We start from the raw sequence: 22,788 nt of genomic DNA on the forward strand, positions 1-22,788 counted from the left end.
GGACCTTTCGCTTGTGAGGCAAACATGATAACCACTACACTATGGAAACAGACTCTGAACTTCAACTTGTTAGCACTGCCGGAAATCAAACTAGCTGGCTGGCTTTTCCAGTTTTCAAGGACAGGTTCCCCTCTACACCCGACCAGGAGGTAGTTGTATTGGTCTTCTGTCCTTGTTAGTGTAGTGGATAGTATCTCACCCTGTCACGGGGAAGACCGGGGTTAGATTCCCCGACGGGGAGGTTGTGTTTGTGAAAACAACCTTTTGGCTGCTCAGTTGTCATTGCACAATTAAAGAAAATTGCCATGTTTCCACCCGGTCTCGAGCCGGGGACCTTTCGCGTGTGAGGCGAACGTGATAACCACTGCACTATGGAAACAGACGCTTAATTTCAACTTGTTACCAATGCTGGAAATCAGCCGAGCGGGCTGGCTTTTCCATTTTTCGAGGACAGGTTCCCCTTTACACCCGACCAGGAGGAAGTTGTATAGCCCTTCTATCCTCGTTAGTATAGTGGATAGTATCTCCCCCTGTCACGGGGAAGACCGGGGTTCGATTCCCCGACGGGGAGGTGGTTTTTGTGAAAACAATCTTTTGGATGCTCAGTTTTCATTGCAAAATTAAAGAAAATTCCCATGTTTCCACCGGTCTCGAGCCGTGGACCTTCCGCGTGTGAGGCGAACATGATAACCACTACACTATGGAAACAGACTCTGAACTTCAACTTGTTAGCACTGCCGGAAATCAAACTAGCTGGCTGGCTTTTCCAGTTTTCGAGGACAGGTTCCCCTCTACACCCGACCAGGAAGTAGTTGTATAGGCCTTCTGTCCTCGTTAGTGTAGTGGATAGTATCTCCCCCTGTCACGGGGAACACCGGGGTTTGATTCCCCGACGCGGAGGTGGTGTTTGAGAAAACAATTTTTTGGATGCTCAGTTTTCATTGCAAAATTAAAGAAAATTGCTATGTTTCCACCCTGGGACCTTTCGCGTGTCAGGCGAACGTGATAACTACTACACTATGGAAACAGACTCTGAACTTCAACTTGTTAGCACTGTTGGAAATCAGCCTCGCTGGTTGTTTTTTTCAGTTTTCGAGGACAGGTTCCACTTTACACCCGACCAGGAGGGAGTTGTATAGCCCTGCTATCCTCGTTAGTATAGTGGCTAGTATCTCCCCCTGTCACGGAAAAGACCGGGGTTCGATTCCCTGATGTGGATGTGGTGTTTGTGAAAACAATCTTTTGGATGCTCAGGTTTCATTGCAAAATTAAAGAAAATTGCCATGTTCCCACCCGGTCTCGAGTCAGGGACCTTTCGCGTGTGAGGCGAACGTGATAACCACTACACTATGGAAACATACTCTGAACTTCAACTTGTTAGCAATGCTGGAAATCAGCCTTGCTGGCTGGCTTTTCCAGTTTTCGAGGACAGGTTCCCCTTTACACCCGACCAGGAGGGAGTTGTATAGCCCTTCTATCCTCGTTACTATAGTGGATAGTATCTCCCCCTGTCACGGGGAAGACCGGGGTTCGATTCCCCGACGGTGAGGTGGTGTTTGTGAAAACAATCGTTTGGCTGCTCAGTTGTCATTGCAAAATTAAAGAAAATTACCATGTTTCCACCCGGTCTCGAGCCAGGGACCTATCGCTGGTGAGGCGAACGTGATAACCACTACACTATGGAAACATACTCTGAACTTCAACTTGTTAGCACTGCTGGAAATCAGCCTAGCTGGCTGGCTTTTCCAGTTTTCGAGGACAGGTTCCCCTTTACACTCGACCAGGAGGGAGTTGTATAGCACTTCTATCCTCGTTAGTATAGTGTATAGTATCTCCCCCTGTCACGGGGAAGACCGCGGTTCGATTCCCCGACGGGGAGGTGGTGTTTGTGAAAATAATCTTTTGGCTGCTCAGTTGTCATTGCAAAATTAAAGAAAATTACCATGTTTCCACCCGGTCTCGAGCCGGGGACCTTTCGCGTGTGAGGCGAACGTGATAACCACTACATTATGGAAAAAGAATTTGAACTTCAACTTGTTAGCACTGCTGGAAATCAGCCTCGCTGGCTGGTTTTTCCAGTTTTCGAGGACAGGTTCCACTTTACACCCGACCAGGAGGGAGTTGTATCACCCTGCTATACTCGTTAGTATAGTGGATAGTATCTCCCCCTGTCACGAAAAGACCGGGGTTCGATTCCCTGACGTGGATGTGGTGTTTGTGAAAACAATCTTTTGGATACTCAGGTTTCATTGCAAAATTAAAGAAAATTGCCATGTTTCCACCCGGTCTCGAGCCAGGGACCTTTCGCGTGTGAGGCGAACGTGATAACCACTACACTATGGAAACAGACTCTGAAGTTCAACTTGTTAGCACTGCTGGAAATCAGCCTAGCTGTCTGGCTTTTCCAGTTTTCGAGGACAGGTTCCCCTTTACACCCGACTAGGAGGGATTTGTATAGCCCTTCTATCCTCGTTAGTATAGTGGATAGTATCTCCCCCTGTCACGGGGAAGACCGGGGTTCAATTCCCCGACGGGGAGGTGGTGTTTGTGAAAACAATCTTTTGGCTGCTCAGTTGTCATTTCAAAATTAAAGAAAATTCCCATGTTTCCACCGGTCTCGAACCGGGGACCTTTCACTTGTGAGGTGAACATGATAACCACTACACTATGGAAACAGACTCTGAACTTCAACTTGTTAGCACTGCCGGAAATCAAACCAGCTGGCTGGCTTTTCCAGTTTTCAAGGACAGGTTCCCCCCTCTACACCCGACCAGGAGGTAGTTGTATTGGCCTTCTGTCCTTGTTAGTGTAGTGGATAGTATCTCACCCTGTCACGGGGAAGACCGGGGTTAGATTCCCCGACGGGGAGGTTGTGTTTGTGAAAACAACCTTTTGGCTGCTCAGTTGTCATTGCACAATTAAAGAAAATTGCCATGTTTCCACCCGGTCTCGAGCCGGGGACCTTTCGCGTGTGAGGCGAACGTGATAACCACTGTACTATGGAAACAGACGCTTAATTTCAACTTGTTACCACTGCTGGAAATCAGCCGAGCTGGCTGGCTTTTCCATTTTTCGAGGACAGGTTCCCCTCTACACCCGACCAGGAGGGAGTTGTATAGCCCTTCTATCCTCGTTAGTATAGTGGATAGTATCTCCCCCTGTCACGGGGAAGACCGGGGTTCAATTCCCCGACGGGGAGGTGGTTTTTGTGAAAACAATCTTTTGGATGCTTGGGGACGATTCCCCGACGCGGAGGTGGTGTTTGTGAAAACAATCTTTTGGATGCTCAGTTTTCATTGCAAAATTAAAGAAAATTCCAATGTTTCCACCCGGTCTCGAGACGGGGACCATTCGCGTGTGAGGCAAACACAGTCTGTATGGAAACAGACTCTGAACTTCAACTTGTTAGCACTGCTGGAAATCAGCCTAGCTGGCTTGCTTTTCCAGTTTTCAAGGACAGGTTCCCCTCTACACCCGACCAGGAGGGAGTTGTCTAGCCCTTCTATCCTCGTTAGTATAGTGGATAGTATCTGCCCCTGTCACGGGGAAGACCGGGGTTTGATTCCCCGACGGGGAGGTGGTTTTTGTGAAAACAATCTTTTGGATGCTTCGAGACGATTCCCGGACGGGTAGGTGGTGTTTGTGAAAACAATCTTTTGGCTGCTAAGTTTTCATTGCAAACCCCAAAAAAATGGTCATGTTTCTACCCGCGTGTTAGGCGAACGTGATAACCACTACACTATAGAAACAGACTCTAAACTTCAACTTGTTAGCACTGCTGGAAATCAGCCGAGCTGGCTGGCTTTTCCAGTTTTCTAGCACAGGTTCCCCTTTACACCCGACCAGGAGGGAGTTGTATAGCCCTTCTATCCTCGTTAGTATAGTGGATAGTATCTCCCCCTGTCACGGGGAAGACCGGGGTTCGATTCCCCGACGGGGAGGTGGTTTTTGTGAAAACAATCATTTGGATGCTTGGGGATGATTCCCCGACGCGGAGGTGGTGTTTGTGAAAACAATCTTTTGGATACTCAGTTTTCATTGCAAAATTAAAGAAAATTCCCATGTTTCCACCGGTCTCGAACCGGGGACCTTTCGCTTGTGAGGCAAACATGATAACCACTACACTATGGAAACAGACTCTGAACTTCAACTTGTTAGCACTGCCGGAAATCAAACTAGCTGGCTGGCTTTTCCAGTTTTCGAGGAGAGGTTCCCCTCTACACACGACCAGGAGGTAGTTGTATTGGCCTTCTGTCCTCGTTAGTGTAGTGGATAGTATCTCCCCCTGTCACGGGGAAGACCGGGGTTTGATTCCCCGACGCGGAGGTGGTGTTTGTGAAAACAATTTTTTGGATGCTCAGTTTTCATTGCAAAATTAAAGAAAATTGCTATGTTTCCACCCTGGGACCTTTCGCGTGTCAGGCGAACGTGATAACTACTACACTATGGAAACAGACTCTGAACTTCAACTTGTTAGCACTGCTGGAAATCAGCCTCGCTGGTTGTTTTTTCCAGTTTTCGAGGACAGGTTCCCCTCTACACCCGACCAGGAGGGAGTTGTATAGCCCTGCTATCCTCGTTAGTATAGTGGCTAGTATCTCCCCCTGTCACGGAAAAGACCGGGGTTCGATTCCCTGATGTGGATGTGGTGTTTGTGAAAACAATCTTTTGGATGCTCAGGTTTCATTGCAAAATTAAAGAAAATTGCCATGTTCCCACCCGGTCTCGAGTCAGGGACCTTTCGCGTGTGAGGCGAACGTGATAACCACTACACTATGGAAACATACTCTGAACTTCAACTTGTTAGCAATGCTGGAAATCAGCCTAGCTGGCTGGCTTTTCCAGTTTTCGAGGACAGGTTCCCCTTTACACCCGACCAGGAGGGAGTTGTATAGCCCTTCTATCCTCGTTACTATAGTGGATAGTATCTTCCCCTGTCACGGGGAAGACCGGGGTTCGATTCCCCGACGGTGAGGTGGTGTTTGTGAAAACAATCGTTTGGCTGCTCAGTTGTCATTGCAAAATTAAAGAAAATTACCATGTTTCCACCCGGTCTCGAGCCAGGTACCTTTCGCGTGTGAGGCGAACGTGATAACCACTACACTATGGAAACATACTCTGAACTTCAACTTGTTAGCACTGCTGGAAATCAGCCTAGCTGGCTGGCTTTTCCAGTTTTCGAGGACAGGTTCCCCTTTACACCCGACCAGGAGGGAGTTGTATAGCACTTCTATCCTCGTTAGTATAGTGTATAGTATCTCCCCCTGTCACGGGGAAGACCGGGGTTCGATTCCCCGACGGGGAGGTGGTGTTTGTGAAAATAATCTTTTGGCTGCTCAGTTGTCATTGCAAAATTAAAGAAAATTACCATGTTTCCACCCGGTCTCGAGCCGGGGACCTTTCGCGTGTGAGGCGAACGTGATAACCACTACACTATGGAAACATATCCTGAACTTCAACTTGTTAGCACTGCTGGAAATCAGCCTAGCTGGCTGGCTTTTCCAGTTTTCGAGGACAGGTTCCCCTTTACACCCGACCAGGAGGGAGTTGTATAGCCCTTCTATCCTCGTTAGTATAGTGTATAGTATCTCCCCCTGTCACGGGGAAGACCGGGGTTCGATTCCCCGACGGGGAGGTGGTGTTTGTGAAAATAATCTTTTGGCTGCTCAGTTGTCATTGCAAAATTAAAGAAAATTACCATGTTTCCACCCGGTCTCGAGCCGGGGACCTTTCGCGTGTGAGGCGAACGTGATAACCACTACACTATGGAAAAAGACGCTTAACTTCAACTTGTTAGCACTGCTGGAAATCAGCCTTGCTGGCTGGCTTTTCCAGTTTTCGAGGATAGGTTCCCCTTTACACCCGACCAGGAGGGAGTTGTCTAGCCCTTCTATCCTCGTTAGTATAGTGGATAGTATCTCCCCCTGTCACGGGTAAGACCGGGGTAAGATTCCCCGAAGGGGAGGTTGTCTTTGTGAATTTTTTTTTGGGGATGCTCAGTTTTCATTGCAAAATTAAAGAAAATTGCTATGTTTCCACCCGGGGACCTTTCGCGTGTGAGGCGAACGTGATAACCACTACACTATGGAAACATACTCTGAACTTCAACTTGTTAGCAATGCTGGAAATCAGCCTAGCTGGCTGGCTTTTCCAGTTTTCGAGGACAGGTTCCCCTTTACACCCGACCAGGAGGGAGTTGTATAGCCCTTCTATCCTCGTTACTATAGTGGATAGTATCTTCCCCTGTCACGGGGAAGACCGGGGTTCGATTCCCCGACGGTGAGGTGGTGTTTGTGAAAACAATCGTTTGGCTGCTCAGTTGTCATTGCAAAATTAAAGAAAATTACCATGTTTCCACCCGGTCTCGAGCCAGGTACCTTTCGCGTGTGAGGCGAACGTGATAACCACTACACTATGGAAACATACTCTGAACTTCAACTTGTTAGCACTGCTGGAAATCAGCCTAGCTGGCTGGCTTTTCCAGTTTTCGAGGACAGGTTCCCCTTTACACCCGACCAGGAGGGAGTTGTATAGCACTTCTATCCTCGTTAGTATAGTGTATAGTATCTCCCCCTGTCACGGGGAAGACCGGGGTTCGATTCCCCGACGGGGAGGTGGTGTTTGTGAAAATAATCTTTTGGCTGCTCAGTTGTCATTGCAAAATTAAAGAAAATTACCATGTTTCCACCCGGTCTCGAGCCGGGGACCTTTCGCGTGTGAGGCGAACGTGATAACCACTACACTATGGAAACATACTCTGAACTTCAACTTGTTAGCACTGCTGGAAATCAGCCTAGCTGGCTGGCTTTTCCAGTTTTCGAGGACAGGTTCCCCTTTACACCCGACCAGGAGGGAGTTGTATAGCACTTCTATCCTCGTTAGTATAGTGTATAGTATCTCCCCCTGTCACGGGGAATACCGCGGTTCGATTCCCCGACGGGGAGGTGGTGTTTGTGAAAATAATCTTTTGGCTGCTCAGTTGTCATTGCAAAATTAAAGAAAATTACCATGTTTCCACCCGGTCTCGAGCCGGGGACCTTTCGCGTGTGAGGCGAACGTGATAACCACTACATTATGGAAAAAGAATTTGAACTTCAACTTGTTAGCACTGCTGGAAATCAGCCTCGCTGGCTGGTTTTTCCAGTTTTCGAGGACAGGTTCCACTTTACACCCGACCAGGAGGGAGTTGTATCACCCTGCTATACTCGTTAGTATAGTGGATAGTATCTCCCCCTGTCACGAAAAGACCGGGGTTCGATTCCCTGACGTGGATGTGGTGTTTGTGAAAACAATCTTTTGGATACTCAGGTTTCATTGCAAAATTAAAGAAAATTGCCATGTTTCCACCCGGTCTCGAGCCAGGGACCTTTCGCGTGTGAGGCGAACGTGATAACCACTACACTATGGAAACAGACTCTGAAGTTCAACTTGTTAGCACTGCTGGAAATCAGCCTAGCTGTCTGGCTTTTCCAGTTTTCGAGGACAGGTTCCCCTTTACACCCGACTAGGAGGGATTTGTATAGCCCTTCTATCCTCGTTAGTATAGTGGATAGTATCTCCCCCTGTCACGGGGAAGACCGGGGTTCAATTCCCCGACGGGGAGGTGGTGTTTGTGAAAACAATCTTTTGGCTGCTCAGTTGTCATTTCAAAATTAAAGAAAATTCCCATGTTTCCACCGGTCTCGAACCGGGGACCTTTCACTTGTGAGGTGAACATGATAACCACTACACTATGGAAACAGACTCTGAACTTCAACTTGTTAGCACTGCCGGAAATCAAACCAGCTGGCTGGCTTTTCCAGTTTTCAAGGACAGGTTCCCCCCTCTACACCCGACCAGGAGGTAGTTGTATTGGCCTTCTGTCCTTGTTAGTGTAGTGGATAGTATCTCACCCTGTCACGGGGAAGACCGGGGTTAGATTCCCCGACGGGGAGGTTGTGTTTGTGAAAACAACCTTTTGGCTGCTCAGTTGTCATTGCACAATTAAAGAAAATTGCCATGTTTCCACCCGGTCTCGAGCCGGGGACCTTTCGCGTGTGAGGCGAACGTGATAACCACTGTACTATGGAAACAGACGCTTAATTTCAACTTGTTACCACTGCTGGAAATCAGCCGAGCTGGCTGGCTTTTCCATTTTTCGAGGACAGGTTCCCCTCTACACCCGACCAGGAGGGAGTTGTATAGCCCTTCTATCCTCGTTAGTATAGTGGATAGTATGTCCCCCTGTCACGGGGAAGACCGGGGTTCAATTCCCCGACGGGGAGGTGGTTTTTGTGAAAACAATCTTTTGGATGCTTGGGGACGATTCCCCGACGCGGAGGTGGTGTTTGTGAAAACAATCTTTTGGATGCTCAGTTTTCATTGCAAAATTAAAGAAAATTCCAATGTTTCCACCCGGTCTCGAGACGGGGACCATTCGCGTGTGAGGCAAACACAGTCTGTATGGAAACAGACTCTGAACTTCAACTTGTTAGCACTGCTGGAAATCAGCCTAGCTGGCTTGCTTTTCCAGTTTTCAAGGACAGGTTCCCCTCTACACCCGACCAGGAGGGAGTTGTCTAGCCCTTCTATCCTCGTTAGTATAGTGGATAGTATCTGCCCCTGTCACGGGGAAGACCGGGGTTCGATTCCCCGACGGGGAGGTGGTTTTTGTGAAAACAATCTTTTGGATGCTTCGAGACGATTCCCGGACGGGTAGGTGGTGTTTGTGAAAACAATCTTTTGGCTGCTAAGTTTTCATTGCAAACCCCAAAAAAATGGTCATGTTTCTACCCGCGTGTTAGGCGAACGTGATAACCACTACACTATAGAAACAGACTCTAAACTTCAACTTGTTAGCACTGCTGGAAATCAGCCGAGCTGGCTGGCTTTTCCAGTTTTCTAGCACAGGTTCCCCTTTACACCCGACCAGGAGGGAGTTGTATAGCCCTTCTATCCTCGTTAGTATAGTGGATAGTATCTCCCCCTGTCACGGGGAAGACCGGGGTTCGATTCCCCGACGGGGAGGTGGTTTTTGTGAAAACAATCATTTGGATGCTTGGGGATGATTCCCCGACGCGGAGGTGGTGTTTGTGAAAACAATCTTTTGGATACTCAGTTTTCATTGCAAAATTAAAGAAAATTCCCATGTTTCCACCGGTCTCGAGCCGGGGACCTTTCGCTTGTGAGGCAAACATGATAACCACTACACTATGGAAACAGACTCTGAACTTCAACTTGTTAGCACTGCCGGAAATCAAACTAGCTGGCTGGCTTTTCCAGTTTTCGAGGAGAGGTTTCCCTCTACACACGACCAGGAGGTAGTTGTATTGGCCTTCTGTCCTCGTTAGTGTAGTGGATAGTATCTCCCCCTGTCACGGGGAAGACCGGGGTTTGATTCCCCGACGCGGAGGTGGTGTTTGTGAAACAATTTTTTGGATGCTCAGTTTTCATTGCAAAATTAAAGAAAATTGCTATGTTTCCACCCTGGGACCTTTCGCGTGTCAGGCGAACGTGATAACTACTACACTATGGAAACAGACTCTGAACTTCAACTTGTTAGCACTGCTGGAAATCAGCCTCGCTGGTTGTTTTTTCCAGTTTTCGAGGACAGGTTCCCCTCTACACCCGACCAGGAGGGAGTTGTATAGCCCTGCTATCCTCGTTAGTATAGTGGCTAGTATCTCCCCCTGTCACGGAAAAGACCGGGGTTCGATTCCCTGATGTGGATGTGGTGTTTGTGAAAACAATCTTTTGGATGCTCAGGTTTCATTGCAAAATTAAAGAAAATTGCCATGTTCCCACCCGGTCTCGAGTCAGGGACCTTTCGCGTGTGAGGCGAACGTGATAACCACTACACTATGGAAACATACTCTGAACTTCAACTTGTTAGCAATGCTGGAAATCAGCCTAGCTGGCTGGCTTTTCCAGTTTTCGAGGACAGGTTCCCCTTTACACCCGACCAGGAGGGAGTTGTATAGCCCTTCTATCCTCGTTACTATAGTGGATAGTATCTTCCCCTGTCACGGGGAAGACCGGGGTTCGATTCCCCGACGGTGAGGTGGTGTTTGTGAAAACAATCGTTTGGCTGCTCAGTTGTCATTGCAAAATTAAAAAAAATTACCATGTTTCCACCCGGTCTCGAGCCAGGTACCTTTCGCGTGTGAGGCGAACGTGATAACCACTACACTATGGAAACATACTCTGAACTTCAACTTGTTAGCACTGCTGGAAATCAGCCTAGCTGGCTGGCTTTTCCAGTTTTCGAGGACAGGTTCCCCTTTACACCCGACCAGGAGGGAGTTGTATAGCACTTCTATCCTCGTTAGTATAGTGTATAGTATCTCCCCCTGTCACGGGGAAGACCGGGGTTCGATTCCCCGACGGGGAGGTGGTGTTTGTGAAAATAATCTTTTGGCTGCTCAGTTGTCATTGCAAAATTAAAGAAAATTACCATGTTTCCACCCGGTCTCGAGCCGGGGACCTTTCGCGTGTGAGGCGAACGTGATAACCACTACACTATGGAAACATACTCTGAACTTCAACTTGTTAGCACTGCTGGAAATCAGCCTAGCTGGCTGGCTTTTCCAGTTTTCGAGGACAGGTTCCCCTTTACACCCGACCAGGAGGGAGTTGTATAGCACTTCTATCCTCGTTAGTATAGTGTATAGTATCTCCCCCTGTCACGGGGAAGACCGCGGTTCGATTCCCCGACGGGGAGGTGGTGTTTGTGAAAATAATCTTTTGGCTGCTCAGTTGTCATTGCAAAATTAAAGAAAATTACCATGTTTCCACCCGGTCTCGAGCCGGGGACCTTTCGCGTGTGAGGCGAACGTGATAACCACTACACTATGGAAAAAGACGCTTAACTTCAACTTGTTAGCACTGCTGGAAATCAGCCTTGCTGGCTGGCTTTTCCAGTTTTCGAGGATAGGTTCCCCTTTACACCCGACCAGGAGGGGGTTGTCTAGCCCTTCTATCCTCGTTAGTATAGTGGATAGTATCTCCCCCTGTCACGGGTAAGACCGGGGTAAGATTCCCCGAAGGGGAGGTTGTCTTTGTGAATTTTTTTTTGGGGATGCTCAGTTTTCATTGCAAAATTAAAGAAAATTGCTATGTTTCCACCCGGGGACCTTTCGCGTGTGAGGCGAACGTGATAACCACTACACTATGGAAACATACTCTGAACTTCAACTTGTTAGCAATGCTGGAAATCAGCCTCGCTGGCTGGTTTTTCCAGTTTTCGAGGACAGGTTCCACTTTACACCCGACCAGGAGGGAGTTGTATCACCCTGCTATACTCGTTAGTATAGTGGATAGTATCTCCCCCTGTCACGAAAAGACCGGGGTTCGATTCCCTGACGTGGATGTGGTGTTTGTGAAAACAATCTTTTGGATACTCAGGTTTCATTGCAAAATTAAAGAAAATTGCCATGTTTCCACCCGGTCTCGAGCCAGGGACCTTTCGCGTGTGAGGCGAACGTGATAACCACTACACTATGGAAACAGACTCTGAAGTTCAACTTGTTAGCACTGCTGGAAATCAGCCTAGCTGTCTGGCTTTTCCAGTTTTCGAGGACAGGTTCCCCTTTACACCCGACTAGGAGGGATTTGTATAGCCCTTCTATCCTCGTTAGTATAGTGGATAGTATCTCCCCCTGTCACGGGGAAGACCGGGGTTCAATTCCCCGACGGGGAGGTGGTGTTTGTGAAAACAATCTTTTGGCTGCTCAGTTGTCATTTCAAAATTAAAGAAAATTCCCATGTTTCCACCGGTCTCGAACCGGGGACCTTTCACTTGTGAGGTGAACATGATAACCACTACACTATGGAAACAGACTCTGAACTTCAACTTGTTAGCACTGCCGGAAATCAAACCAGCTGGCTGGCTTTTCCAGTTTTCAAGGACAGGTTCCCCCCTCTACACCCGACCAGGAGGTAGTTGTATTGGCCTTCTGTCCTTGTTAGTGTAGTGGATAGTATCTCACCCTGTCACGGGGAAGACCGGGGTTAGATTCCCCGACGGGGAGGTTGTGTTTGTGAAAACAACCTTTTGGCTGCTCAGTTGTCATTGCACAATTAAAGAAAATTGCCATGTTTCCACCCGGTCTCGAGCCGGGGACCTTTCGCGTGTGAGGCGAACGTGATAACCACTGTACTATGGAAACAGACGCTTAATTTCAACTTGTTACCACTGCTGGAAATCAGCCGAGCTGGCTGGCTTTTCCATTTTTCGAGGACAGGTTCCCCTCTACACCCGACCAGGAGGGAGTTGTATAGCCCTTCTATCCTCGTTAGTATAGTGGATAGTATGTCCCCCTGTCACGGGGAAGACCGGGGTTCAATTCCCCGACGGGGAGGTGGTTTTTGTGAAAACAATCTTTTGGATGCTTGGGGACGATTCCCCGACGCGGAGGTGGTGTTTGTGAAAACAATCTTTTGGATGCTCAGTTTTCATTGCAAAATTAAAGAAAATTCCAATGTTTCCACCCGGTCTCGAGACGGGGACCATTCGCGTGTGAGGCAAACACAGTCTGTATGGAAACAGACTCTGAACTTCAACTTGTTAGCACTGCTGGAAATCAGCCTAGCTGGCTTGCTTTTCCAGTTTTCAAGGACAGGTTCCCCTCTACACCCGACCAGGAGGGAGTTGTCTAGCCCTTCTATCCTCGTTAGTATAGTGGATAGTATCTGCCCCTGTCACGGGGAAGACCGGGGTTCGATTCCCCGACGGGGAGGTGGTTTTTGTGAAAACAATCTTTTGGATGCTTCGAGACGATTCCCGGACGGGTAGGTGGTGTTTGTGAAAACAATCTTTTGGCTGCTAAGTTTTCATTGCAAACCCCAAAAAAATGGTCATGTTTCTACCCGCGTGTTAGGCGAACGTGATAACCACTACACTATAGAAACAGACTCTAAACTTCAACTTGTTAGCACTGCTGGAAATCAGCCGAGCTGGCTGGCTTTTCCAGTTTTCTAGCACAGGTTCCCCTTTACACCCGACCAGGAGGGAGTTGTATAGCCCTTCTATCCTCGTTAGTATAGTGGATAGTATCTCCCCCTGTCACGGGGAAGACCGGGGTTCGATTCCCCGACGGGGAGGTGGTTTTTGTGAAAACAATCATTTGGATGCTTGGGGATGATTCCCCGACGCGGAGGTGGTGTTTGTGAAAACAATCTTTTGGATACTCAGTTTTCATTGCAAAATTAAAGAAAATTCCCATGTTTCCACCGGTCTCGAGCCGGGGACCTTTCGCTTGTGAGGCAAACATGATAACCACTACACTATGGAAACAGACTCTGAACTTCAACTTGTTAGCACTGCCGGAAATCAAACTAGCTGGCTGGCTTTTCCAGTTTTCGAGGAGAGGTTCCCCTCTACACACGACCAGGAGGTAGTTGTATTGGCCTTCTGTCCTCGTTAGTGTAGTGGATAGTATCTCCCCCTGTCACGGGGAAGACCGGGGTTTGATTCCCCGACGCGGAGGTGGTGTTTGTGAAAACAATTTTTTGGATGCTCAGTTTTCATTGCAAAATTAAAGAAAATTGCTATGTTTCCACCCTGGGACCTTTCGCGTGTCAGGCGAACGTGATAACTACTACACTATGGAAACAGACTCTGAACTTCAACTTGTTAGCACTGCTGGAAATCAGCCTCGCTGGTTGTTTTTTCCAGTTTTCGAGGACAGGTTCCCCTCTACACCCGACCAGGAGGGAGTTGTATAGCCCTGCTATCCTCGTTAGTATAGTGGCTAGTATCTCCCCCTGTCACGGAAAAGACCGGGGTTCGATTCCCTGATGTGGATGTGGTGTTTGTGAAAACAATCTTTTGGATGCTCAGGTTTCATTGCAAAATTAAAGAAAATTGCCATGTTCCCACCCGGTCTCGAGTCAGGGACCTTTCGCGTGTGAGGCGAACGTGATAACCACTACACTATGGAAACATACTCTGAACTTCAACTTGTTAGCAATGCTGGAAATCAGCCTAGCTGGCTGGCTTTTCCAGTTTTCGAGGACAGGTTCCCCTTTACACCCGACCAGGAGGGAGTTGTATAGCCCTTCTATCCTCGTTACTATAGTGGATAGTATCTTCCCCTGTCACGGGGAAGACCGGGGTTCGATTCCCCGACGGTGAGGTGGTGTTTGTGAAAACAATCGTTTGGCTGCTCAGTTGTCATTGCAAAATTAAAGAAAATTACCATGTTTCCACCCGGTCTCGAGCCAGGTACCTTTCGCGTGTGAGGCGAACGTGATAACCACTACACTATGGAAACATACTCTGAACTTCAACTTGTTAGCACTGTTGGAAATCAGCCTAGCTGGCTGGCTTTTCCAGTTTTCGAGGACAGGTTCCCCTTTACACCCGACCAGGAGGGAGTTGTATAGCACTTCTATCCTCGTTAGTATAGTGTATAGTATCTCCCCCTGTCACGGGGAAGACCGGGGTTCGATTCCCCGACGGGGAGGTGGTGTTTGTGAAAATAATCTTTTGGCTGCTCAGTTGTCATTGCAAAATTAAAGAAAATTACCATGTTTCCACCCGGTCTCGAGCCGGGGACCTTTCGCGTGTGAGGCGAACGTGATAACCACTACACTATGGAAACATATCCTGAACTTCAACTTGTTAGCACTGCTGGAAATCAGCCTAGCTGGCTGGCTTTTCCAGTTTTCGAGGACAGGTTCCCCTTTACACCCGACCAGGAGGGAGTTGTATAGCCCTTCTATCCTCGTTAGTATAGTGTATAGTATCTCCCCCTGTCACGGGGAAGACCGGGGTTCGATTCCCCGACGGGGAGGTGGTGTTTGTGAAAATAATCTTTTGGCTGCTCAGTTGTCATTGCAAAATTAAAGAAAATTACCATGTTTCCACCCGGTCTCGAGCCGGGGACCTTTCGCGTGTGAGGCGAACGTGATAACCACTACACTATGGAAAAAGACGCTTAACTTCAACTTGTTAGCACTGCTGGAAATCAGCCTTGCTGGCTGGCTTTTCCAGTTTTCGAGGATAGGTTCCCCTTTACACCCGACCAGGAGGGGGTTGTCTAGCCCTTCTATCCTCGTTAGTATAGTGGATAGTATCTCCCCCTGTCACGGGTAAGACCGGGGTAAGATTCCCCGAAGGGGAGGTTGTCTTTGTGAATTTTTTTTTGGGGATGCTCAGTTTTCATTGCAAAATTAAAGAAAATTGCTATGTTTCCACCCGGGGACCTTTCGCGTGTGAGGCGAACGTGATAACCACTACACTATGGAAACATACTCTGAACTTCAACTTGTTAGCAATGCTGGAAATCAGCCTCGCTGGCTGGTTTTTCCAGTTTTCGAGGACAGGTTCCACTTTACACCCGACCAGGAGGGAGTTGTATCACCCTGCTATACTCGTTAGTATAGTGGATAGTATCTCCCCCTGTCACGAAAAGACCGGGGTTCGATTCCCTGACGTGGATGTGGTGTTTGTGAAAACAATCTTTTGGATACTCAGGTTTCATTGCAAAATTAAAGAAAATTGCCATGTTTCCACCCGGTCTCGAGCCAGGGACCTTTCGCGTGTGAGGCGAACGTGATAACCACTACACTATGGAAACAGACTCTGAAGTTCAACTTGTTAGCACTGCTGGAAATCAGCCTAGCTGTCTGGCTTTTCCAGTTTTCGAGGACAGGTTCCCCTTTACACCCGACTAGGAGGGATTTGTATAGCCCTTCTATCCTCGTTAGTATAGTGGATAGTATCTCCCCCTGTCACGGGGAAGACCGGGGTTCAATTCCCCGACGGGGAGGTGGTGTTTGTGAAAACAATCTTTTGGCTGCTCAGTTGTCATTTCAAAATTAAAGAAAATTCCCATGTTTCCACCGGTCTCGAACCGGGGACCTTTCACTTGTGAGGTGAACATGATAACCACTACACTATGGAAACAGACTCTGAACTTCAACTTGTTAGCACTGCCGGAAATCAAACCAGCTGGCTGGCTTTTCCAGTTTTCAAGGACAGGTTCCCCCCTCTACACCCGACCAGGAGGTAGTTGTATTGGCCTTCTGTCCTTGTTAGTGTAGTGGATAGTATCTCACCCTGTCACGGGGAAGACCGGGGTTAGATTCCCCGACGGGGAGGTTGTGTTTGTGAAAACAACCTTTTGGCTGCTCAGTTGTCATTGCACAATTAAAGAAAATTGCCATGTTTCCACCCGGTCTCGAGCCGGGGACCTTTCGCGTGTGAGGCGAACGTGATAACCACTGTACTATGGAAACAGACGCTTAATTTCAACTTGTTACCACTGCTGGAAATCAGCCGAGCTGGCTGGCTTTTCCATTTTTCGAGGACAGGTTCCCCTCTACACCCGACCAGGAGGGAGTTGTATAGCCCTTCTATCCTCGTTAGTATAGTGGATAGTATGTCCCCCTGTCACGGGGAAGACCGGGGTTCAATTCCCCGACGGGGAGGTGGTTTTTGTGAAAACAATCTTTTGGATGCTTGGGGACGATTCCCCGACGCGGAGGTGGTGTTTGTGAAAACAATCTTTTGGATGCTCAGTTTTCATTGCAAAATTAAAGAAAATTCCAATGTTTCCACCCGGTCTCGAGACGGGGACCATTCGCGTGTGAGGCAAACACAGTCTGTATGGAAACAGACTCTGAACTTCAACTTGTTAGCACTGCTGGAAATCAGCCTAGCTGGCTTGCTTTTCCAGTTTTCAAGGACAGGTTCCCCTCTACACCCGACCAGGAGGGAGTTGTCTAGCCCTTCTATCCTCGTTAGTATAGTGGATAGTATCTGCCCCTGTCACGGGGAAGACCGGGGTTCGATTCCCCGACGGGGAGGTGGTTTTTGTGAAAACAATCTTTTGGATGCTTCGAGACGATTCCCGGACGGGTAGGTGGTGTTTGTGAAAACAATCTTTTGGCTGCTAAGTTTTCATTGCAAACCCCAAAAAAATGGTCATGTTTCTACCCGCGTGTTAGGCGAACGTGATAACCACTACACTATAGAAACAGACTCTAAACTTCAACTTGTTAGCACTGCTGGAAATCAGCCGAGCTGGCTGGCTTTTCCAGTTTTCTAGCACAGGTTCCCCTTTACACCCGACCAGGAGGGAGTTGTATAGCCCTTCTATCCTCGTTAGTATAGTGGATAGTATCTCCCCCTGTCACGGGGAAGACCGGGGTTCGATTCCCCGACGGGGAGGTGGTTTTTGTGAAAACAATCATTTGGATGCTTGGGGATGATTCCCCGACGCGGAGGTGGTGTTTGTGAAAACAATCTTTTGGATACTCAGTTTTCATTGCAAAATTAAAGAAAATTCCCATGTTTCCACCGGTCTCGAGCCGGGGACCTTTCGCTTGTGAGGCAAACATGATAACCACTACACTATGGAAACAGACTCTGAACTTCAACTTGTTAGCACTGCCGGAAATCAAACTAGCTGGCTGGCTTTTCCAGTTTTCGAGGAGAGGTTCCCCTCTACACACGACCAGGAGGTAGTTGTATTGGCCTTCTGTCCTCGTTAGTGTAGTGGATAGTATCTCCCCCTGTCACGGGGAAGACCGGGGTTTGATTCCCCGACGCGGAGGTGGTGTTTGTGAAAACAATTTTTTGGATGCTCAGTTTTCATTGCAAAATTAAAGAAAATTGCTATGTTTCCACCCTGGGACCTTTCGCGTGTCAGGCGAACGTGATAACTACTACACTATGGAAACAGACTCTGAACTTCAACTTGTTAGCACTGCTGGAAATCAGCCTCGCTGGTTGTTTTTTCCAGTTTTCGAGGACAGGTTCCCCTCTACACCCGACCAGGAGGGAGTTGTATAGCCCTGCTATCCTCGTTAGTATAGTGGCTAGTATCTCCCCCTGTCACGGAAAAGACCGGGGTTCGATTCCCTGATGTGGATGTGGTGTTTGTGAAAACAATCTTTTGGATGCTCAGGTTTCATTGCAAAATTAAAGAAAATTGCCATGTTCCCACCCGGTCTCGAGTCAGGGACCTTTCGCGTGTGAGGCGAACGTGATAACCACTACACTATGGAAACATACTCTGAACTTCAACTTGTTAGCAATGCTGGAAATCAGCCTAGCTGGCTGGCTTTTCCAGTTTTCGAGGACAGGTTCCCCTTTACACCCGACCAGGAGGGAGTTGTATAGCCCTTCTATCCTCGTTACTATAGTGGATAGTATCTTCCCCTGTCACGGGGAAGACCGGGGTTCGATTCCCCGACGGTGAGGTGGTGTTTGTGAAAACAATCGTTTGGCTGCTCAGTTGTCATTGCAAAATTAAAGAAAATTACCATGTTTCCACCCGGTCTCGAGCCAGGTACCTTTCGCGTGTGAGGCGAACGTGATAACCACTACACTATGGAAACATACTCTGAACTTCAACTTGTTAGCACTGCTGGAAATCAGCCTAGCTGGCTGGCTTTTCCAGTTTTCGAGGACAGGTTCCCCTTTACACCCGACCAGGAGGGAGTTGTATAGCACTTCTATCCTCGTTAGTATAGTGTATAGTATCTCCCCCTGTCACGGGGAAGACCGGGGTTCGATTCCCCGACGGGGAGGTGGTGTTTGTGAAAATAATCTTTTGGCTGCTCAGTTGTCATTGCAAAATTAAAGAAAATTACCATGTTTCCACCCGGTCTCGAGCCGGGGACCTTTCGCGTGTGAGGCGAACGTGATAACCACTACACTATGGAAACATATCCTGAACTTCAACTTGTTAGCACTGCTGGAAATCAGCCTAGCTGGCTGGCTTTTCCAGTTTTCGAGGACAGGTTCCCCTTTACACCCGACCAGGAGGGAGTTGTATAGCCCTTCTATCCTCGTTAGTATAGTGTATAGTATCTCCCCCTGTCACGGGGAAGACCGGGGTTCGATTCCCCGACGGGGAGGTGGTGTTTGTGAAAATAATCTTTTGGCTGCTCAGTTGTCATTGCAAAATTAAAGAAAATTACCATGTTTCCACCCGGTCTCGAGCCGGGGACCTTTCGCGTGTGAGGCGAACGTGATAACCACTACACTATGGAAAAAGACGCTTAACTTCAACTTGTTAGCACTGCTGGAAATCAGCCTTGCTGGCTGGCTTTTCCAGTTTTCGAGGATAGGTTCCCCTTTACACCCGACCAGGAGGGAGTTGTCTAGCCCTTCTATCCTCGTTAGTATAGTGGATAGTATCTCCCCCTGTCACGGGTAAGACCGGGGTAAGATTCCCCGAAGGGGAGGTTGTCTTTGTGAATTTTTTTTTGGGGATGCTCAGTTTTCATTGCAAAATTAAAGAAAATTGCTATGTTTCCACCCGGGGACCTTTCGCGTGTGAGGCGAACGTGATAACCACTACACTATGGAAACATACTCTGAACTTCAACTTGTTAGCAATGCTGGAAATCAGCCTAGCTGGCTGGCTTTTCCAGTTTTCGAGGACAGGTTCCCCTTTACACCCGACCAGGAGGGAGTTGTATAGCCCTTCTATCCTCGTTACTATAGTGGATAGTATCTTCCCCTGTCACGGGGAAGACCGGGGTTCGATTCCCCGACGGTGAGGTGGTGTTTGTGAAAACAATCGTTTGGCTGCTCAGTTGTCATTGCAAAATTAAAGAAAATTACCATGTTTCCACCCGGTCTCGAGCCAGGTACCTTTCGCGTGTGAGGCGAACGTGATAACCACTACACTATGGAAACATACTCTGAACTTCAACTTGTTAGCACTGCTGGAAATCAGCCTAGCTGGCTGGCTTTTCCAGTTTTCGAGGACAGGTTCCCCTTTACACCCGACCAGGAGGGAGTTGTATAGCACTTCTATCCTCGTTAGTATAGTGTATAGTATCTCCCCCTGTCACGGGGAAGACCGGGGTTCGATTCCCCGACGGGGAGGTGGTGTTTGTGAAAATAATCTTTTGGCTGCTCAGTTGTCATTGCAAAATTAAAGAAAATTACCATGTTTCCACCCGGTCTCGAGCCGGGGACCTTTCGCGTGTGAGGCGAACGTGATAACCACTACACTATGGAAACATATCCTGAACTTCAACTTGTTAGCACTGCTGGAAATCAGCCTAGCTGGCTGGCTTTTCCAGTTTTCGAGGACAGGTTCCCCTTTACACCCGACCAGGAGGGAGTTGTATAGCCCTTCTATCCTCGTTAGTATAGTGTATAGTATCTCCCCCTGTCACGGGGAAGACCGGGGTTCGATTCCCCGACGGGGAGGTGGTGTTTGTGAAAATAATCTTTTGGCTGCTCAGTTGTCATTGCAAAATTAAAGAAAATTACCATGTTTCCACCCGGTCTCGAGCCGGGGACCTTTCGCGTGTGAGGCGAACGTGATAACCACTACACTATGGAAAAAGACGCTTAACTTGAACTTGTTAGCACTGCTGGAAATCAGCCTTGCTGGCTGGCTTTTCCAGTTTTCGAGGATAGGTTCCCCTTTACACCCGACCAGGAGGGAGTTGTCTAGCCCTTCTATCCTCGTTAGTATAGTGGATAGTATCTCCCCCTGTCACGGGTAAGACCGGGGTAAGATTCCCCGAAGGGGAGGTTGTCTTTGTGAATTTTTTTTTGGGGATGCTCAGTTTTCATTGCAAAATTAAAGAAAATTGCTATGTTTCCACCCGGGGACCTTTCGCGTTTGAGGCGAACGTGATAACCACTACACTATGGAAACAGACTTTGAACGTCAACTTGTTAGCACTGCTGGAAATCAGCCTCGCTGGCTGGTTTTTCCAGTTTTCGAGGACAGGTTCCACTTTACACCCGACCAGGAGGGAGTTGTATCACCCTGCTATACTCGTTAGTATAGTGGATAGTATCTCCCCCTGTCACGAAAAGACCGGGGTTCGATTCCCTGACGTGGATGTGGTGTTTGTGAAAACAATCTTTTGGATACTCAGGTTTCATTGCAAAATTAAAGAAAATTGCCATGTTTCCACCCGGTCTCGAGCCAGGGACCTTTCGCGTGTGAGGCTAACATGATAACCACTACACTATGGAAACAGACTCTGAAGTTCAACTTGTTAGCACTGCTGGAAATCAGCCTAGCTGTCTGGCTTTTCCAGTTTTCGAGGACAGGTTCCCCTTTACACCCGACTAGGAGGGAGTTGTATAGCCCTTCTATCCTCGTTAGTATAGTGGATAGTATCTCCCCCTGTCACGGGGAAGACCGGGGTTTAATTCCAGGACGGGGAGGTGGTGTTTGTGAAAACAATCTTTTGGCTGCTCAGTTGTCATTTCAAAATTAAAGAAAATTCCCATGTTTCCACCGGTCTCGAACCGGGGACCTTTCACTTGTGAGGTGAACATGATAACCACTACACTATGGAAACAGACTCTGAACTTCAACTTGTTAGCACTGCCGGAAATCAAACGAGCTGGCTGGCTTTTCCAGTTTTCGAGGACAGGTTCCCCTCTACACCCGACCAGGAGGTAGTTGTATAGATCTTCTGTCCTCGTTAGTGTAATGGATAGTATCTCCCACTGTCACGGAAAAGACTGGGGTTCGATTCCCCGACGCGGAGTTGGTGTTTGTAAAAACAACCTTTTGGATGCTCAGTTTTCATTGCAAAATTAAAGAAAATTGCCGTGTTTCCACCCGGTCTCGCGCCGGGGACCTTTCGCGTGTAAGGCAAACGTGATAACCACTACACTATGGAAACAGACGCTAAAGTTCAACTTGTTACACTGCCGGAAATCAAACTAGCTGGCTGGCTTTTCCAGTTTTCGAGGACAGGTTCCACTTTACACCCGACCAGGAGGGAGTTGTACAGCCCTGCTATCCTCGTTAGTAAAGTGGATAGTATCTCCCCCTGTCACGGAAAAGACCGGGGTTCGATTCCCTGACGTGGATGTGGTGTTTGTGAAAACAATCTTTTGGATGCTCAGGTTTCATTGCAAAATTAAAGAAAATTGCCATGTTTCCACCCGGTCTCGAGACAGGGACCTTTCGCGTGTGAGGCGAACGTGATAACCACTACACTATGGAAACAGACGCTAAAGTTCAACTTGTTACACTGCCGGAAATCAAACTAGCCAGCTGGCTTTTCCAGTTTTCGAGGATAGGTTCCCCTTTACACCCGACCAGGAGGGAGTTGTATAGCCCTTCTATCCTCGTTAGTATAGTGGGTAGTATCTCCTCCTGTCACGGGGAAGATAGGGGTTCGATTCCCCGACGGGGAGGTGGTGTTTGTGAAAACAATCTTTTGGCTGCTCAGTTTTCATTGCAAACCCCAAAAAAATGGTCATGTTTCTACCCGCGTGTTAGGCGAACGTGATAACCACTACACTATAGAAACAGACTCTGAACTTCAACTTGTTAGCACTGCTGGAAATCAGCCGAGCTGGCTGGCTTTTCCAGTTTTCTAGGACAGGTTCCCCTTTACACCCGACCAGGAGGGAGTTGTATAGCCCTTCTATCCTCGTTAGTATAGTGGATAGTATTGCCCCCTGTCACGGGGAAGACCGGGGTTTGATTCCCAGACGGGCAGGTGGTTTTTGTGAAAACAATCTTTTGGATGCTTGGGGACGATTCCCCGACGCGGAGGTGGTGTTTGTGAAAACAATCTTTTGGATGCTCAATTTTCATTGCAAAATTAAAGAAAATGGTCATGTTTCTACCCGCGTGTTAGGCGAACGTGATAACCACTACACTATGGAAACAGACGCTTAACTTCAACTTGTTAACACTGCCGGAAATCAAACTAGCTGGCTGGCTTTTCCAGTTTTCGAGGAGAGGTTCCCCTCTACACCCGACCAGGAGGTAGTTGTATTGGCCTTCTGTCCTCGTTAGTGTAGTGTATAGTATCTCCCCCTGTCACGGGGAAGACCGGGGTTCGATTCCCCAA

General features: G+C 48.1%; 21 non-coding genes across 21 annotated transcripts; 3 read left to right on the top strand and 18 right to left on the bottom strand.

Annotated features, from left to right (window-relative positions):
- Positions 1-306: 306 nt before the first annotated feature.
- trnav-cac (transfer RNA valine (anticodon CAC)) lies at positions 307-379 on the bottom strand. Its single transcript has one exon. It is a non-coding gene; the product is annotated as a tRNA-Val (tRNA).
- Positions 380-2,273: 1,894 nt separating this feature from the next.
- trnav-cac (transfer RNA valine (anticodon CAC)) lies at positions 2,274-2,346 on the bottom strand. The gene has a single exon. It is a non-coding gene; the product is annotated as a tRNA-Val (tRNA).
- Positions 2,347-5,040: 2,694 nt separating this feature from the next.
- Positions 5,041-5,113, bottom strand: trnav-cac (transfer RNA valine (anticodon CAC)). The gene has a single exon. It is a non-coding gene; the product is annotated as a tRNA-Val (tRNA).
- A 257-nt stretch (positions 5,114-5,370) lies between these two features.
- Positions 5,371-5,443, bottom strand: trnav-cac (transfer RNA valine (anticodon CAC)). The gene has a single exon. It is a non-coding gene; the product is annotated as a tRNA-Val (tRNA).
- Positions 5,444-6,349: 906 nt separating this feature from the next.
- Positions 6,350-6,422, bottom strand: trnav-cac (transfer RNA valine (anticodon CAC)). The gene has a single exon. It is a non-coding gene; the product is annotated as a tRNA-Val (tRNA).
- Positions 6,423-6,679: 257 nt separating this feature from the next.
- On the bottom strand, positions 6,680-6,752 carry trnav-cac (transfer RNA valine (anticodon CAC)). Its single transcript has one exon. It is a non-coding gene; the product is annotated as a tRNA-Val (tRNA).
- A 586-nt stretch (positions 6,753-7,338) lies between these two features.
- On the bottom strand, positions 7,339-7,411 carry trnav-cac (transfer RNA valine (anticodon CAC)). Its single transcript has one exon. It is a non-coding gene; the product is annotated as a tRNA-Val (tRNA).
- Positions 7,412-8,192: 781 nt separating this feature from the next.
- Positions 8,193-8,264, top strand: trnad-guc (transfer RNA aspartic acid (anticodon GUC)). The gene has a single exon. It is a non-coding gene; the product is annotated as a tRNA-Asp (tRNA).
- A 1,840-nt stretch (positions 8,265-10,104) lies between these two features.
- On the bottom strand, positions 10,105-10,177 carry trnav-cac (transfer RNA valine (anticodon CAC)). The gene has a single exon. It is a non-coding gene; the product is annotated as a tRNA-Val (tRNA).
- A 257-nt stretch (positions 10,178-10,434) lies between these two features.
- trnav-cac (transfer RNA valine (anticodon CAC)) lies at positions 10,435-10,507 on the bottom strand. Its single transcript has one exon. It is a non-coding gene; the product is annotated as a tRNA-Val (tRNA).
- A 905-nt stretch (positions 10,508-11,412) lies between these two features.
- On the bottom strand, positions 11,413-11,485 carry trnav-cac (transfer RNA valine (anticodon CAC)). The gene has a single exon. It is a non-coding gene; the product is annotated as a tRNA-Val (tRNA).
- Positions 11,486-12,266: 781 nt separating this feature from the next.
- On the top strand, positions 12,267-12,338 carry trnad-guc (transfer RNA aspartic acid (anticodon GUC)). The gene has a single exon. It is a non-coding gene; the product is annotated as a tRNA-Asp (tRNA).
- Positions 12,339-14,179: 1,841 nt separating this feature from the next.
- On the bottom strand, positions 14,180-14,252 carry trnav-cac (transfer RNA valine (anticodon CAC)). Its single transcript has one exon. It is a non-coding gene; the product is annotated as a tRNA-Val (tRNA).
- Positions 14,253-14,509: 257 nt separating this feature from the next.
- Positions 14,510-14,582, bottom strand: trnav-cac (transfer RNA valine (anticodon CAC)). Its single transcript has one exon. It is a non-coding gene; the product is annotated as a tRNA-Val (tRNA).
- Positions 14,583-15,487: 905 nt separating this feature from the next.
- On the bottom strand, positions 15,488-15,560 carry trnav-cac (transfer RNA valine (anticodon CAC)). The gene has a single exon. It is a non-coding gene; the product is annotated as a tRNA-Val (tRNA).
- A 781-nt stretch (positions 15,561-16,341) lies between these two features.
- trnad-guc (transfer RNA aspartic acid (anticodon GUC)) lies at positions 16,342-16,413 on the top strand. The gene has a single exon. It is a non-coding gene; the product is annotated as a tRNA-Asp (tRNA).
- Positions 16,414-18,254: 1,841 nt separating this feature from the next.
- trnav-cac (transfer RNA valine (anticodon CAC)) lies at positions 18,255-18,327 on the bottom strand. Its single transcript has one exon. It is a non-coding gene; the product is annotated as a tRNA-Val (tRNA).
- Positions 18,328-18,584: 257 nt separating this feature from the next.
- trnav-cac (transfer RNA valine (anticodon CAC)) lies at positions 18,585-18,657 on the bottom strand. The gene has a single exon. It is a non-coding gene; the product is annotated as a tRNA-Val (tRNA).
- A 906-nt stretch (positions 18,658-19,563) lies between these two features.
- Positions 19,564-19,636, bottom strand: trnav-cac (transfer RNA valine (anticodon CAC)). Its single transcript has one exon. It is a non-coding gene; the product is annotated as a tRNA-Val (tRNA).
- A 257-nt stretch (positions 19,637-19,893) lies between these two features.
- trnav-cac (transfer RNA valine (anticodon CAC)) lies at positions 19,894-19,966 on the bottom strand. The gene has a single exon. It is a non-coding gene; the product is annotated as a tRNA-Val (tRNA).
- Positions 19,967-21,530: 1,564 nt separating this feature from the next.
- trnav-uac (transfer RNA valine (anticodon UAC)) lies at positions 21,531-21,603 on the bottom strand. The gene has a single exon. It is a non-coding gene; the product is annotated as a tRNA-Val (tRNA).
- Between the last annotated feature and the right edge of the window lie 1,185 nt (positions 21,604-22,788).

The sequence above is a fragment of the Leptonotus elevatus genome, chromosome 3 (genome assembly GCF_054856555.1).
Source record: "Leptonotus elevatus isolate MCC_2025b chromosome 3, RoL_Lele_1.0, whole genome shotgun sequence".
In the NCBI taxonomy this organism is placed as follows: domain Eukaryota; kingdom Metazoa; phylum Chordata; class Actinopteri; order Syngnathiformes; family Syngnathidae; genus Leptonotus; species Leptonotus elevatus.